At 31.2% G+C, this 16884-nt stretch overlaps 1 protein-coding gene across 17 annotated transcripts in view; it reads right to left on the reverse strand.

The window, feature by feature from the left end:
- The window catches only part of LOC107436679 (RNA-binding protein Musashi homolog Rbp6), a 463932-nt gene that overhangs the window by 411164 nt on the left and 35884 nt on the right, over window positions 1–16884 (reverse strand). The window lies entirely within an intron of this gene.

The following is a 16884-nucleotide window of genomic DNA, read 5'->3' on the forward strand; positions in this document are numbered from 1 at the left end:
TGATATTAGCTTCATTATGTTGTCCGGTTTGCTATGATAACAAATTGCATTTAGAAGAAAATTCTAGATTTGAGCTATTATAAATATTATAAAAAATATTTTTTACTTCTAATTATTAATAAAAACTATATTTAGACATATATATTAAAGTGTGAAAATACAGTAAGATGGTTGTTTAATAAAAAATTGTTCCTGTGTTAAATGCTTTATAAGTAGTAGACTTTTGATGTTATTCACTAAATACTTTAAAATATCGCTAAATAATACGTTAAAATATCGCTACGTTAAATAAAACTAAGAAAATGTGTGAAGGAATGTGCCCCCTATAAAATATAATAACTTCCTACTGACAAACATTCATAGTTTTTAGAAAAAATGTAATTATAAACTTTAATTGTGTTTTTCTCAAAATGACAATTTTGCTGTTTTTTGTCTACGGAAAACAAGATAACTCAACTAATTATAATAAATTTGTCTTCAAACTTTCAGAGATTGTTTCTTGTATTGGTGGTTATGTAACAGACCTCCAGAATTCAGATAACTGTATTATTTTTTGTTTTATGAGATATTTTGCAGTAGATAATGTGAAGAAAATGTGAAAAAAAATGGAAAAATATGCTTAACACTCCATAAATTTTTTTAATTTCATGCTATCATTTAAGTTGAGGTTCATAACACTTCAGAGGGTTATACGAAACGGCTCAAAAAGTTTGATAGCTGCATGTACAATAGTTTTTTGTGTAGAGTGTTTTCCGTTAATGAGTTATTTTCATTAAAATTATCTAAAAAATACTCTTTAAACAAAAAATTTCCTGTATATTAAAATTTTCTCTATTAAATATGTTTATTTAAATTAATATACAATATAAATTGCAATAATGTTGTGAAAAATATTTATTTTTCAAAAATTTTGTCCCGAAGGTAGTCGGATACCTTAAATATATAATCACATTATAAGAATTAGTATGAATTTATGAATTATTTTAAATGTTAAAGTTAGAGATCATTTTAAATGTTAAAGTTATAAATAATTTCAAATGTATAGTTAGTACATATTTTTCTCTCACTACTCATTATTCCTAAAAATATATACATATTATTTTAGTTATAGTGTACAAAGCCCCGTAACTACTGTTGACGGAATTAAATGTTTATAAATTAGGATGCTCTCCAGGAAAAAAAAATAAATAAAAGCAACTCTTAAGCAAACAAATGTTAGAGATATATTTTAATTAACATTTACTTCATTTATAAAAAAAATAAAAATTTATATTGGAGCAATTATTACATTTTGAGATATGAACGAGGGGAAGGAATTTCATAACCATACAATTTAGAGAAATAAATTGACAGATTTTTAATACATTAAATTTAAAAGAAAAAGCCCTTAAATAAAAAAATACTAGGGAAATAAAAAAAAAACAATCCTTGTTATAAACACGTGTATGAATATTAAATAACCCTGAGTATTGTTCTGAACACAATCGAATTCTTTTTTTTTTTTTTCTTCCACCAGCCGCAGATAAATAACTTGATCTTTCTTCAATTGTGGTAGAAAGCTCCGTAAACTGACCTCTTTTGAACCTTCTTGATCTTTCCTAAATAGACTATAAAAGTGACTTTTTTAAACGCAAAAGGTTCAGAGAAAGCTGTTCCCCAAGCTTCCACTTTCGTATCTTCCACGTGGGTTCAACCGGCTGTACCCAATCTGCGGAAGAGCACATTCCCATTCTTTTGAACAGGGTTTGTCGGCCTACCTCACGCGCAGGCTATGCACCGTGCGATATTAAAAAAAAATAGCCTTCATTTTTTTTATTTTTTTTCCCCTTCCTTGCATGCAAAGGTGTTCGATGACGCAGCAAATGTGTTCTATCCTCAGTTCCTGTCAAAATGAGAAGGGGGTAGTGGGTGGAAAAATAACCTTCCATTTGCCATTTTTTTTTATTTTTTATACCTAGCTTTATTTGGCACACATGTGCTTTGAAGGTAGAGAAAGGTGCATGAACAATTCCTGTTTAATGAATTTCAAAGCTCAACAAATTTGTGATTCATTGCACCAACACCATAATTTAATTGCGTTAAGTTGAATAAACAATCGACACAGGAAAGAGCAAACGTTTTTTTCTCCTTCCTATCTAGATTGAATACTTTAATTGTGCAACTAGTACAAATTAATGATTAATGTTAAGTTGAATAAACAATTAACACAATAAAGACTATATACTTCTTACAGAGTCAATAATTTATTGTGAACCTATTTTAATATTTAATTATAATGATATTTAAAGGTAAGTAGAATAAGCAATTCTACTCTTAGAAAGGAATTTCCAGAGAAATAAATTGAACTTTTTAATATCTAGAATATGTCATTTAATTGCAATATGGATTACGTTACTAATATGGATACTTAGTGATAAGTTGAATAAACAATCAACACCTAATATAAGCGTTTATTTTTTTTTTTTAACAAAGATCAATAAAATAATATATTTATGTAACTAAAATGAGATGATAATAGTAATGATTATTTGAAGATCAATGCTTGCTCAAGCTCGCATTTCAAGCTCGATTAAATAATTCAGAAGTGAAACTATTCTGAATTAATATTTATTTAATAGAATTAATATTTAGTGATAAGTTGAGAATTTATAATATTTAGTGATAATGATAAGTTATAAATTAATATTTAGTGATAAGTTGAGTAAGCAAGCAATTAAATCAGGAAAGACTAAACATTTCTTCTTTTTTCGATTAAGATTCATTAATTTGTTTGGGTAACTAATATAAATTAATATAGAATGAACAATGCTTTGCTGAAAAGCATTCAGAAAAGTTGAACTTTTTAATATTTAGAAAAATAATTTAATATTGTTACTAACATGAATTAATCTTTAGTGATAAGAAGAATAAACAATCACATTTGGAATAAAGTTTTTTTTTTTTCAGCTAAGGTTAAATAATTAAATTGTGTAACTAACAAAGATTAATGATGATTTGAATAACTATTCATACAAGAAAGACATAGCGTTTTTTTAACCCTAATTAAATTATTTAATTAAGCAACTTATATGGATTAATATTCAGCGATAAGTTAAAAGAACAATTAATGATAGACAGACTGAATGTTATTTCTTACGAAGAACGATAGGTTTATTGAAAATTTCCGCAAATGCATACAATAATACAAATAACTCACAGAAGTAAAAATTATATATGGAAATTATTAAATAAAATTTTTATTTGTTTTATAAGAAAATGTATTCATAGAAGAAAATGCATTAGCAGAGTTCTGCAACTGATTACATAATTTCGAGCAATTTTTCATTTACAGTTTAGCCAAAGGGAATATACTCGATCTTAATTAAAATTCTTCCTTCACAAACGACACCTTTCTTTACTGACAAAGAAAACATTTCACGTCCAACAATAGAAAGATCTATTTCAATAACTGGACCGAAACTGTTAGTAAACAATTGATAATGGTGCTGTAAAAATACGGAAAAAAAAACATTTGATAACTCCTGTGCATATGTAGCATTAGTTATGGTAATTTTACTACATCAAACATTAGCTTATATAATTAGTATTTCAATTATTTTCTACAGGAAATTAGTTATTTTTAGCATAACACTAATTAAATATAACAGGGTGAGTAGCCAAATTATTCAACAAAAAATAAGTACCTTTTAATCACTGAAAAAATATTTTTAGCGGTTTAAAAAAATATCATAATTAGGCAGGGTTGGAAAGTTTTAGACGATCGACGGTTTTATCTTGTTTTAAGCGTCATGTCAAAAAAAAAAAAAAAAAAAAACTTTTGGCATTGTTTTTGTCAAAAATCATGAACTTTTGAATCATGTAAAACGAATGGCGTTTTCATACGCTGCGGACTGACAATAAGCCGAAAATAGATTGGGTGTTGAATTAATTGTGAAAACGTTGAATAAAACAATGCGAACTGTGTCTTTTTGCAAAATTCGAAGTGAAAATCAACATAGCAAAGGAAAAATCTCATTTTGAAAAAAGGCAAATTAAGCACTTTTTAAATAACACCCAATGAAAAAAGCACCTTTAAGGGCTTTTAAAAATCGAAAATAAGCACCTTTGAAAAACGCTACGCTCCCTGTATAATTATTTATGCGTTTAATATCAAATTTTTCTACGTCTCAAGGAGAGAAAAAATAATATTGCACTAAATAGTAAAAAGATATCACTCATTGTTGTACACCAAAAATATTAAATAAAGATTAATTATTCGGTCAAAATTTCTTTCTCTTTTATTGAACAGGGAAAAAAATAAGATGAGATAGAAGATTGAGATAAAGATAGAGAAAAAAAAAGCTACTCAATATTCATTTATCTTAAATAAAAGATCTTTGTTAATCTGTATAGAAAGGTTAGGATGGAGTAGAAACAGAAACAATCCTTCATTTCTCAAATAAACTTTCAATAAGGCACTTGAGTTGAGAACCCTCCAGAACAAACAGTCCAAAAGCAATATTTTTATCTTCTCCACAAAGAAGTTCTGCCAGTTTTTAAACACAAAACAAAACACGCCAACACAAGAACTTATTCTATAATAGTTTCGTCACCTCTTTATGCGACATTGAAGCACTTTACAGTCGAAGGATGAATTCGAGAAGTTCTTTTTTTTTTTTTTTTTTTTTAAAATCCTAAAAATTAATCTGTAGAGAGTACATTCGGATGCTTTTGAGCACTACGACAATTAATTGATAGATGGCGCTTACGGCAGAAGAGGGAACAATGACTTCGCTGTTTTAATCCGTATTCTTTTTTTTCTTTTCTTTTCAAATTCTGAATACTGTGTGCCAACGTTTTGTTTTGATGTCTTTGGGGCTAATGCAAAGCATTTCATGGACTCTGTAGGAACACATAATTGCCTTTTATAAGTGCATTTATCATTGTATGCTTGCTAATCAAAATTAGATTTAAGATATTTTAGTAAAATGCGAAAGAGAATAGGCGAAACATTTATAAATTGTTTGGCTGAATCATTCTGTTTTCTACACCATGAAAGATATTCAATGATTCTTTGTTTTGACTATAATGACAGGGAAGTTTATTTATTAATGACAGTTGTTTTCTTTTTTCTACGACATTTGAATCCGGACATGAATATCATAAATATTTTTGTGTTTTTCTTTTTTTTGTACCGGTAAAAAAAATATATATATAAAAACGTTAATTAAATGTCAATTGGATAATCATTACTTTTAAAATTTGGATAAATTAAAAGGATTGTCGGGGTAGTTTGAAAGATAGAGCTCCAGCTTTCATATGAGGTGACCCATGTTCAAGTTATGGTGATAGGTGATAAATTTGCATACTTGTCCATAATGTTGCATTGTCCACGTTGCTGGTAAATAATATTTTCAGTAGCTTACGGATAATATATATTCGAGTTAAGGGAGCAGAGAAAGTTTCTGTGGATTTCCTCATCACGTAACGTAAAATGCTTTTTAGTTTATCCCAAATAGCCCTAGAGCAGTGTTTCTTAACCTGTGGTTCATGGACCCCTTAGGGGTCCATGGGTCATATTTTGGGGGTCCACCGACTACTCCTAATTTTTAAAACGTTTGGATCAATAATATTTAAATAGCATTTATCTTTTTTTCTTTCTAGAAGGTGAAAATACATACATATTTGAAACTAGGTGATCGAGATACCCCAAATTCAGTACGGACTGCACACAGCCCTTAAATATCCCTGTCATATTTTTAACATCCTGCACTTTCAGTTTGCACCATCAGGACCAACCCCCTGATGACGTCCGCTGTACTATTTTTATTATCCTCTATCAAGCTACGTACATTTGACACCTTGTTCAGGTTACTAGAGCTAGATTTTTTTTTAAGAAGAAAGTCTAGTTTTTGAAATCTGGAACATTAGACAAGCTTGGATTTGGTATTCCACAAAAACCTCTGGCTGAGGCATCTCTCAAAGCTGCATATCATATTGCTAAAAGCAAGAAACCGCATACTATTGGAGAGACGTTAATTAAGCCATGTGCGCTGGAGATGGTTGAATTAGTTTGTAGATTGGAACAGAGAAAAAAAACTTGAGGCAATTCCATTTTCAAATGATGTGACACATTCAAGAATAGTTGAAATTTCTTGCAATATCTTGAAAAAGATCATCGATGAATTGAAAGTATCGCCATTTCCCTTTAGTATGCAAGTGGGTGAAACTACAGATATCACGAATTATACTCAACTTCTTGTTTTTGTTCGTTACGTGTCTCTTGATACTATCAAAGAAGAATTCTTATTTTGTGAGTCTCTTTTGCAAACTACAAAGGCAGTTGATGTTTTTGCAATGTTAAATGTTTCCTTTACCAAACAAGACTTCGGCTGGAAAGAAAAACTTCATTCACTTCGTACAGATGAAGCACCTGTGATGCTTGGCAATAAATCTGGTTCTGCCCTGTTGGTAAAAAAAAAGTCTCCTAATGTTCTTGTTACTCATTGTTTTTTACATAAACATGAGCTTCCAACCAGCTTAAAAGAAGCATTATCAAAAGTTATTAAAACTGTAAATTTTATTAGACGTAGAGCTCTTAATCCTCGTCTCTTTAAAACGCTGTGTCAAGAAATGGACGCAGAGCATGAGGTACTTCTGTACCACACGGAATTGCGCTGGCTGTCACGAGAGCAGGTTTTGAAACAATTTTTCATGTTGAAGATCGAATTATCACTTGTTCTAGAAGAAAAAGATAACTTTTTCTTCGAATATTTAAACAAAAAGGATTTTACCTATAAATTGGCTTACCTGGCAGATAATTTTAACCGCATGAACAATATAAGTCTTTTAATCCAAGGATCCGATATACCATTATGGATGCAACTGAGAAATTACAAGCATTCTAATTGAAGATGCCACTTTGAAAAAAATAGAATTCCAAATGAGATATATGCAAACTTTTAAATGTTGGACGAAGTGCTTTCTGAAAATGGATCTTGGCAAGATAATTTGTTACTGAATAACTTAAAAATGAAATCTGTGAGCACCTGGAAGTACTTCAAGTTTCATTGAAAAAATATTTTAAATTGGATGAGATAAAGATAAAAGATGAGTTGTGGATTCGTCATCCTTTTCCTTGTGATATTGACTGTATCGATGATATGAACCTTGCCAAAGATGAGCTTATAGATCTTAGAACAAAGTCCTTGCTAAAAATGGATTTCGATTCAAAAACACTCGGACACTTTGTCTTCTGTGAAAGAAGCCTACCCATTGCTTGTAAAGCGAGCGATTTCAGCTATAATTTCGTTAGCTACAGTGTATCTTAACGAAGCCGGACTTTCCACAGTTGTGACAATAAAAGCAAAACATCGTTATCGATTGAATGTTGAACATGTTATGCGCGTTGCTTTGTCGAAAACCATCCCTCTATTCAATTTATTATTTAAGGAAAAGCAGCAACAACCTTCAGACTAAAAATTTTAATTTTAAATATTTTGAATACTATTGAAATAATAAAATTAAATGCTAAAATAAATAAAATAATAAAAATTGATGTTTTTTGCAATTTTTTTTCTCTCAGGGGGGTGGTCCATGACTTCTTAAAAAATTTTAAAAGGGGTCCATTGTATCAAAAAGGTTAAGAAACGCTGCCCTAGAGGAAGTCAAGTTTATGTTAATGTTGATCCAATAAGTTGCTTATTAATGAATTTTTTGCTTTCATAGTCTTGAAAAACAATTGAAAAATAAGTTTTGTTGTTATAGTAGAACAAACTGCAAATTGCACATATAATCTTTATTGTTATAATCACAATTGTACTTAAAAAGCCTCGTTAAGACTTGAAATAAAATTTGAAATATGAACCTTAGGGTGGTACTTTGTTTCTGATCTGCAAAAATATATCTATTATCTAGTGTACATCGACATTACTTTGTGATAAATAGGGGTACACTTTGTAATAAATGGAGGAGGTAGAGACACTCTGACAGATATTTAAGGTATTTTCGAGGTGTCAAAGTTGATTTGAGGTTTATTCGAATTTGATTTTAAAAACAACCTTAAAAGATCAACCTCCCAAGGTGTATAATCAAGGTGTATGAAGCTGTTTTATTCACACCTGAGGTTGTTTTGAAGTTGATGGAAATCTTCCTTAAAGCAACCCAGGTTAGGGAGGTTGATTTTGAGGTGCACGGATTAATTTTTCCACACTTCTAGCAAATACGTATATTTGAGGTGTGAATAATTAAACTAAAATTATTTCTGATTTACATATGAGGTTGATTTTATGAGGTATAAATGAGGTTATATTTGGTGCAAAATATAATCTTATTTTCGACGTCAGGTGTATTTTTTTCATCACTCAACCTCAAAATCACCTTATTTTTTTTTGTAAGGGGTAGTATTGAATGGAGAAAAAAATGTGATATCATTTATAAACAACCTCTATTAAAATTTATTTTTAAATTACTTAGTTAAAAATACTATATGAAATACTAAAAAAGTACTAAAATGTGATTTTTCTTAAATAAAAAAATAAATAAATGCTTATTTAAAAATATTGCTTAAACTTAAAAAAGACAACAGTTCCAAACGATAAATAGACACAACGCTGAATTCACAATTTGAAGAAAAAAAAATTGCAGAATATAAGAATTGAAGCGAACAAAAATGCTTTTTGATGAAAATGTCGAGAAATGGAGATAACTCCTGCACAGAACAACAATAACTCTTCCGCTTTGACGCTACGCATTGACACTATCAGAAAATAACATCATTCTGACAGAATAGCGAAACAGCCACCCAAACAGATGAACATAAGATTAGGACCAATCAGGAAGAAGCGGTGACGTATGCCAGAATCTATTAGCATGCAAGAAGCGAACCAATAATGCGGCGGAAGTTAGATTGATAAACTGACGACATTATCTTATGACATTACCTTACGCAACAAATCTGTTCTTTAAATAAAATAAATCAAGAAAAGGGTGATCCTTTACTAGACCGTGAAAACATAAAGATACAAGATAACTTCTAAAAGGAGAAAGTGAAGAAAAAAAAGTATTGTTTTTAAAATTGATTGTTTGCGGTTCAAGGCGCTGTGTATTTATTAGTCAATTTGATTTCGAAACGATAAAGCAACCAAGAAGCAATAGGCGGTTTTTATTAAGGAAAAAGAAACCCCTTCTGATCAAAAAATTATGCGACATTTGTGCCTTTCCAACCAATTGTTCCTAACAGCAAGAAACGCATATTTAAAAAATTGCGCTTGAATTATTGCAAAAATTGCACTTGAATATTGCAAAAATTGCACTTGAATTATTGCAAGAAAAGAACAAAAATTTACGGAACCTTAGGGTTCTGAGGAACACCATTTGGAAACAGCTGCTCTAAATCACCCTAGTTATTACATTTTAAATGTATACGTGCGTAGTAAATTAAGTAAAATGTAAATATGTCATACTAAAGTAAAGTACTTCGTACGTCAAAGTAAATATGCATATAATAAGTGTAAATGCATATTGTATTATATGTGTAAATGTACCTATTATTATTGTTAATTGTATGAAATTAAAAAAAAAAACATTATTAAATATATTTCCTGAAGAAAATAAAGATGCACATTTAAACTATAAAAAAAGCTGCTCTAAAAATATCGATTTTTTTTTCATTTACCCATTTTGAATAACTGTTTTTCCTGAGATCTGTTAGTTTCTCTTTTTTTTCCTTCGAAGAACATTTATTCCTTCTTTTAAAGAAAGAAATGTTGCAGAAAAACGTAATTCCTACTTTAATTGCACTGCTTAAAAGCCTTATGGCAAAATATCCCTTTTAGGTACCCAAACACCGCCAAAAAACAGATCTTCTTATTGCCATCCTGCCTTTCTGTCTCTCATTTCTTACAATTTGGGTGTAGACGCGCCAAGCCAAATCTCTTAGCAATAGATGGAAGGAATGAAAAAAGCAATTAAGGGGGACATTTTGAAAAAGCAGGTACCTCACTACTTAACTTCTAAGAGTTATGAACGCAGTCGAAAGTTCATCTGACTTTTACACACCTTGCTGGCAAGGAAAGATCTTTTCAGAATCGTTTCGTTATGCTAAATATAAATATACACTACTTTTTTTTTCTTTCCTTGCAGGTTCTTTTTTTTTCTTCCTTCATTGACATTACGAACATACATTCGTCTAAGAATTGGCTTAATAACTTCATCTTTTTTTTTCCTTTTCTTTTTCGTCTTCATCTTCATCCTTTTCCATCAAGAAAATCTTGATGATGAGGAAAAGCAATGGAAGCATAAGATTGGGAATCTTTCTACCCCGATAGCGAATATTTGCAATGCCGGAGTTCTGCCATTAAGAAACCAATTTAGGGGAAAGTTTGCGTTTCGACGATTTTTCTTTTTCTAAAGAAGTTTGGGGATGGGCTTATGCTGATAATTAGATATTGAGTGCTCTATCTGGCAGAGGAGCTGATGGAAATCAGACGAAATTTTTCAATTTCTACTACTGTCGAATGCAGGAAACTACGTTGTAAATAATTATTCGATTATTTCGGATTCATTAGGCTGATTGAGGCAAAGCTAGTAACGACGGATTTAATTAATCTCTCCGCGTTTTAGAAATATTGCGCTTAATAAGAATTCATATGCCACAAATCTTTATGGTGATATGTAAAATAATTCTTGGAGAAGGTATAAGCTAACGACTTTGAGTTATGTCACATACTTAATTTCGATGTCATTAGAAATCTGTGTCTGATTTTAGAATCAACATTTATATTATCTATTCACATCGGTAATATATTATATAAAAAAAATGGTAAAAATGAGAAAAAATGACAATATTCAAAAGAAAAAATTGTAAAAAAACGCGCATGCGCTATATATTATGTGAAGAAAAATCGCACAGATATAGTAACGTTAATAAAAATAAAGTTAGAAAAATATTGATTCATAAATCGCAGAAATTGAATGCTTCTGACAGCATATTATACCGAAAAAAAGTTAAGAAACATAAAATAAGAATACAAAATAAATGTATTATACTTTGGAACGAGCTCATTCGCGAGGCTATAATCATTACTTGAAGCCTAGTTCAGATATATTTTTAACCCATTTTACTTTCTAAAATTTAGGCCAGATTTGAAAACTATCTACAGATTGAATTTTTTTAAAGTTTAAGCAACCGCATTAATTACAGTATTGCAGATTTTACCATGGGTGGAGGAAGAATTCTCAAGCAAAATTACCTTTTTAGTTGAGAACATACTCTGAAAGAAAACAGCACGTGCAAAATCGTGCAAAGTAGAAAAATTACTGCGACTTATACACAAAGAAAAACAATTCTGGTAAAATTATCGTATGTATGGTAATTGCATTTCTGGTGAAAAAAAAGAACTATAACTCAGGATAATAAAGCGAAAATATACGTTATTTAAACCATTCATTTAGCAATTTTTCCATTTGTTATGGCAACAGTTTACAGGAAAGTCTGAACTATAGTCCTTTCTAACTCACATTTAGTGAAAATACCAAATCTGAAGAGTAAATTGAACCGAATAAATAGTTTTTATACCATGTTGTAAGATATTATGATAAATTTTCCAAATTGTACAACATTTACTAAATTTTATCACATATTACAAAAACCTTAATTTGTTGTCAAGTTTATTAAAATCATTACCAAAGTGCTTAGGTAAAAATTACAGAGCCTTTTGGTGTACCCACAGAGCCAGAAACACGGTAAATTTTACCATTTTCTGGTTGTTTCGACTATACATTTTTTCTCGGTGTAAAAAATATCACTATTTGTATCAAATATTGATTAAAAAATCTCGGAAACAGGATAAAACGCGAAACCAAAAAAATATTTACCAAAAAAATATTTTCCGCAGACAAAAAGTCATTAAGAACGCATCTACCACATCAAACAATATACACTGGTTATCATAAATTAAGGAAAATTCACAAAAATCGCGATAACTCAAGAAATTACACATGGAATTTTATGAAACTTACCCACAATATACAACACATAGTAAGGTATTAAACAACATAAAAAGAAATTATCAGACATTAATAGTAGTATAGAAATTAGCACATGTATAAAATAAACAAATTGGAAGTATCGGTTTGCAATAGAAAAAGTACCTTTAATATGGAATATGATTGCCTCTAGAAGCAATACAGCACAAACAGCGATGTGTGATGCTTTCAATTATGCGGTCTATCAGTTCAATAGGAAGTGAGAGCCATTGCTCTTGTAAAGCAGTTGCAAGCGTGGCAAGGGTCTGAGGGGGCGGATTGATGGCAGATACACGCCTCCCTAGAGCATCCCAAACGTGCTCGATAGGATTCAAGTCCGGGGATCGAGCTGGCCACTCCATGCGAGTAATTGTTTCCTGTTGAAGATAATCATCAACAATGCGAGCTCTGTGTGGTCTTGCATTATCGTCCTGTAACAGGAAGCAATCACCAATTGCCCCGGCATATGGGCGCACATAAGCATCAAGGATGTTGTCTCGATAAACCTGAGCATTCACGGTTCCCCTTGGAAAGACATGGAGGTATGTGCGCCCTCCTAAGGATATGCCTCCCCAAACACAGACACTGCCTCTTCCGTATGCATCTCTTTCACGGATGTTTGATGGATGATAACGGGTCCCAGGTTCTCTCCATATCAAATAACGTCTACTGTCACTTTCTAGACTAAACCTGGACTCATCCGTAAAGAGAACAGGCCTCCATTGATCTGACGTCCAGTGGACATGTTGTCGGGCCCACTGCAAACGGTCTCTCCTATGGCGTGATGTGAGCGGCACGCAAATGGCTGGTCGTCTCGCATACAGACCACCTTCGTGGAGCCTTCTGCGCACAGTTGACGTTGACACCAACCTTCCGGTGGCTGCAGCAAGAGAGGATCTAAGATGTGTCGGAGTAGCGGTTCTATTCCTGCGTGCACTTAATGTCAAATATCGGTCATCGGCACTGGTCGTAACAGTTGGCCGTCCTTGACTGAACCTCCTAGATGCCGAATCTGTGGTTTGAAATTGCCTCCAAAGTCTATGAACCACAGATGGACTCACATTTAGCCATCTGGCCACTTCTGATTGACTCTGCCCTGCCTCTAGTCTCCCGATGGCTCTCCATCGTAGTTCTTCAGGCAAATGATGCCTAGAGGTCATTATTACGAATTGGCTATCTCAGATTTTCAATGTCGCAATCACAGTAAAATTTGTGTGCTTTCTCTCAAACTTGGACTTTTATGCTCCAGGCAGATGACGTAAGCCGAGTGCAGCGCCACTAATTTGCATATTGCAATTTTACTCAGCTACTCTTAGTGGACAACATATGCAAATTTTGCACGGTTTGGCTTACTTTTGAAAGAGTTATCGCTATTTTTGTGATTTTTCCTTAATTTATGATAACCAGTGTAGAATAAATGCTCTGCATTCAAGAACTAGGCAACTCTATAAGATACCAATTATTACTATTCTTGGCCCATGTAAATTTAAAGATCTTTTAACAGAAAAGAATAAATCACACTACCAAAAATTTGAGACAATAAATTGAAAATCCAATCTAAATGGCAAAAGATTCTAGATATTGACCATGGATGGCCACAGAATATTTCTACTATCATCAGTGAAGTAATCGAAAAAAAGTGACATCTTTTGACCGGATATTGAATCCATTAGGTATGCTCGTTTAGTGCATAATAATCTCTGGTGTTTAGGCCCCCCAACTAAATCGTTGACATGGTACATTACGATTTACATCACGCAATAGCAGTTCTCATAATACACGCACCAACACTAGGAAAATGCTCAGCTGAAAGAGAGGTTGAGCTCATTTTTGCTTCACTTTCTTTGGGGAAAAAAGTCATAAAAACACAATGATAAATATTGATTTTGTAAAAAATTTGAAAAATCGAGTATAAGTAAGATGTTCTTTAAAAATAAATATTTGAGAAATGAAAAATAACATTTAGCTTGGGTTAGAACGAGTGTTTTAAAGTAAAGAAAAAATATTCTGCCGTGCAACGTAAACTTATGCCGGATGGTATTAATTAGATGAATTTTTATCTTTAGTAATTTAGCTGCTTTAAAATTAGCAAAATAATTCTTAATCGCAGTTAAATAAAGTCCATTTGAATAAAATATGTTATAAAGTTTCAAATTTTTCAAACGATAAAAAAAACGAAAACGATTCAAACGATAAATATATTTTATTTTTGTAGTGGTTTGACCGATAGGCTTCACGTATTTAAAAATAATTTTGTATAACTGTAACTGTATAACTGTTTCAGATGTCAATATTGAATATAACAAAAATATTTATAAAACACCTTATTCTGAATATATTCATTAGAATAAAATATGTTTTGCAACGTTATAAAGTTATTGCTAAGATTATTCGACCGAAGCCTCATGGATTTCAAAATAATACAGATGAAAAAGATGACTTTTAAAAACAGATGGTATTTTCTAAAAAAAATTACCGATAATTTTGTCACCATTGTTTCAAATTTCAATAAATGTGTTTTTAAAAAAATAAAAATTTTGCAGGTATTTTAACACACTTTTTGAATAAAAAAGAAATTAAAAATATCAAGAAAAATATAAGATATTTTTATATTCAAACTGAGAAAGAAACTAAGGTCAAAACTGCTAGGGTCAAAACTAAAGCGCTTCGGCTAAAATTGCAGAGTTTTTTTTGTTGCTGTTCCTATAGAGCCAGAAACACGCTAGTTTACTATAGTAAACTTTACCATGTTTCTGGCTCTATAAGAACACCAAAATGACTGCAATTTTAGTCGAAGAGCTTTGTTAATGATTTCAGTAAAAAATTAACAATTAAATATGGTTTTATAATGTGTGATAAAATTTGGTGAAATTTTGAAAAACCGAATTTCCCGAAAATGTGACCGAAAAAATAACCAAATAAATAGTTCACAATTTATTTTGGTCTTATTAGCCAAAATTATATGTATATTTTTTACCAGAAATCGCCTTACCATACGGTAGTTTTACCATTTTTTTTTTCTGAGCAGCAATGTTGTATTAAATCTGACAAAAATATTTCTTACACAGCTTAATTTGGAAAAAGTTCGTTTGAACAAAATATATTTTTCCAAAGTTGCAAATTATTGCAAACGATAAAGAACAAATTGAAACATTTCATGCCTATGATGTAGTGTTTCAAAATCATTTTACTCTATTGTTTCAAGTTTCCAGGAAATAAAAATAGGCCGTAAATTCTTCACCTTTTATACTTTTATAACACCGAAGCTTCATGTTACACAAAGAAATCCAGTAATTTATGAATGAACATTAATAACAATTATTAAAGACGTTATTTTAAGAGCTAAATATAACTAGCTTGCTGTCAAATAGATTAAAGTTTATGCGTCTCGTATCTGGCAACTGCGAATGATTACTTCAGATTTTTGTAGCGATAATTTAAATACTTGGATGACTTAGACCAGACTGAATTTTTATGTGAAAGAAAATTTTACAATGAAAAATATATATTTTATACAAAATTTTTAAAAAAAGAAAAGAATCAGCTCTTACTGAATTTTAGGGTGCTTTTGAGGTTTATTTAAGGATGTTTTAAAATGAAAAGATTGATCTGAGGTTTGTTTAAAGTTGTCTTTAAGAACAAACTTAAAAAACTCAACCGACCAGGATTTATAATCAAAGTGAATGAAGTTGTTTTATTCTCACTTGAAGTTGTTTTGAGGTTCATAGAAATCTATTTCAGAGCAAAGAGCTTAGAGAGGTTGTTTTCGAGGTATTTATGTAATTTTTTCTACACTTCAAGCAAAAAAAGTATATTTGAAGTGTGAATAATTTCACTCAATTTCAACTAAAGGTATTGCTGATCTATATATGAGGGGATTTTATGAGATGTAGATGAGATTTATTGACGAGGTTATTTTTGGTGCAAAACATAATAGCATTTTCTAACTCAGAGTATTTTTTTACAACGATCAACCTCAAAACAACCACCTAAAGTTTCAGTTTTTTTTCACTTATTACTGCACGCACAGTTTTGAAAACGAATAATTTTAAGACGCTGGTGTTTCAAATTATTTATTTCTGTTAAAAAAAGTAAATTTCTGAGAAGTATTTTGTAATTGATAATAAAAATGTAATTTTTGACAATAAAATGTAAATTTTTATAATAAAAATGTAATTTTGAAATGTGATTTTCACATAAATGAAGATTAAGGGGAAAGGTACGGTTTATGTCCGTGAAATCTAATTCTCACGAAAACGAATTTCAAGGTTTGAGAACTTTTAGGAATGAATTCGAATGAATTTGGTTGAATTTGTAAAAATAAAACGATACACGAACGTCACAAGCATTTATTTACATCCCCTAAAAATTTCAAAACAAAATTAAAAAATTTTGGAGTTTAAAAAAAATCAAATTTGAAAATCAGATTGGGCGAGAACCGTTTTTTTCTCCCCAATCATTACTTCTTCACTATTCTTTTTGTCGTCTGCTTCATTATACTTTTCTTTGTTCGTCTCGTTTACTCATGGATAGAAACCGTTTTTCTCCCACACTGCTTATCCTCACTGTATAATAACTCTCGGGGAGAACTGATTTTCCAAGTTTCTCATTTGAGAAAACTTAGTTGTCCTCAAAATGCACAAGATAGCAAACCAAGAGCCGCGATGGCTCAGGGTATAGAGCGTTCGCCTTCCAATGAGGCGAACCGGGTTCGAATCCCAGTCGATACGAATTCCGCATCCGGCTTGCACCGTCCACAGTGCTAACGTGAAATATCCTCAGTGGTAGACGGATCATGGGTTAGAGTCCCCTTGCCGTCAGGCTAACCGTGGGAGGTTCTCGTGGTCTTCCTCTCCATGTAACGCAAATGCGGGTTAG

This window comes from Parasteatoda tepidariorum, chromosome 6 (assembly GCF_043381705.1).
Source record: "Parasteatoda tepidariorum isolate YZ-2023 chromosome 6, CAS_Ptep_4.0, whole genome shotgun sequence".
NCBI classification, from domain to species: Eukaryota; Metazoa; Arthropoda; class Arachnida; order Araneae; family Theridiidae; genus Parasteatoda; species Parasteatoda tepidariorum.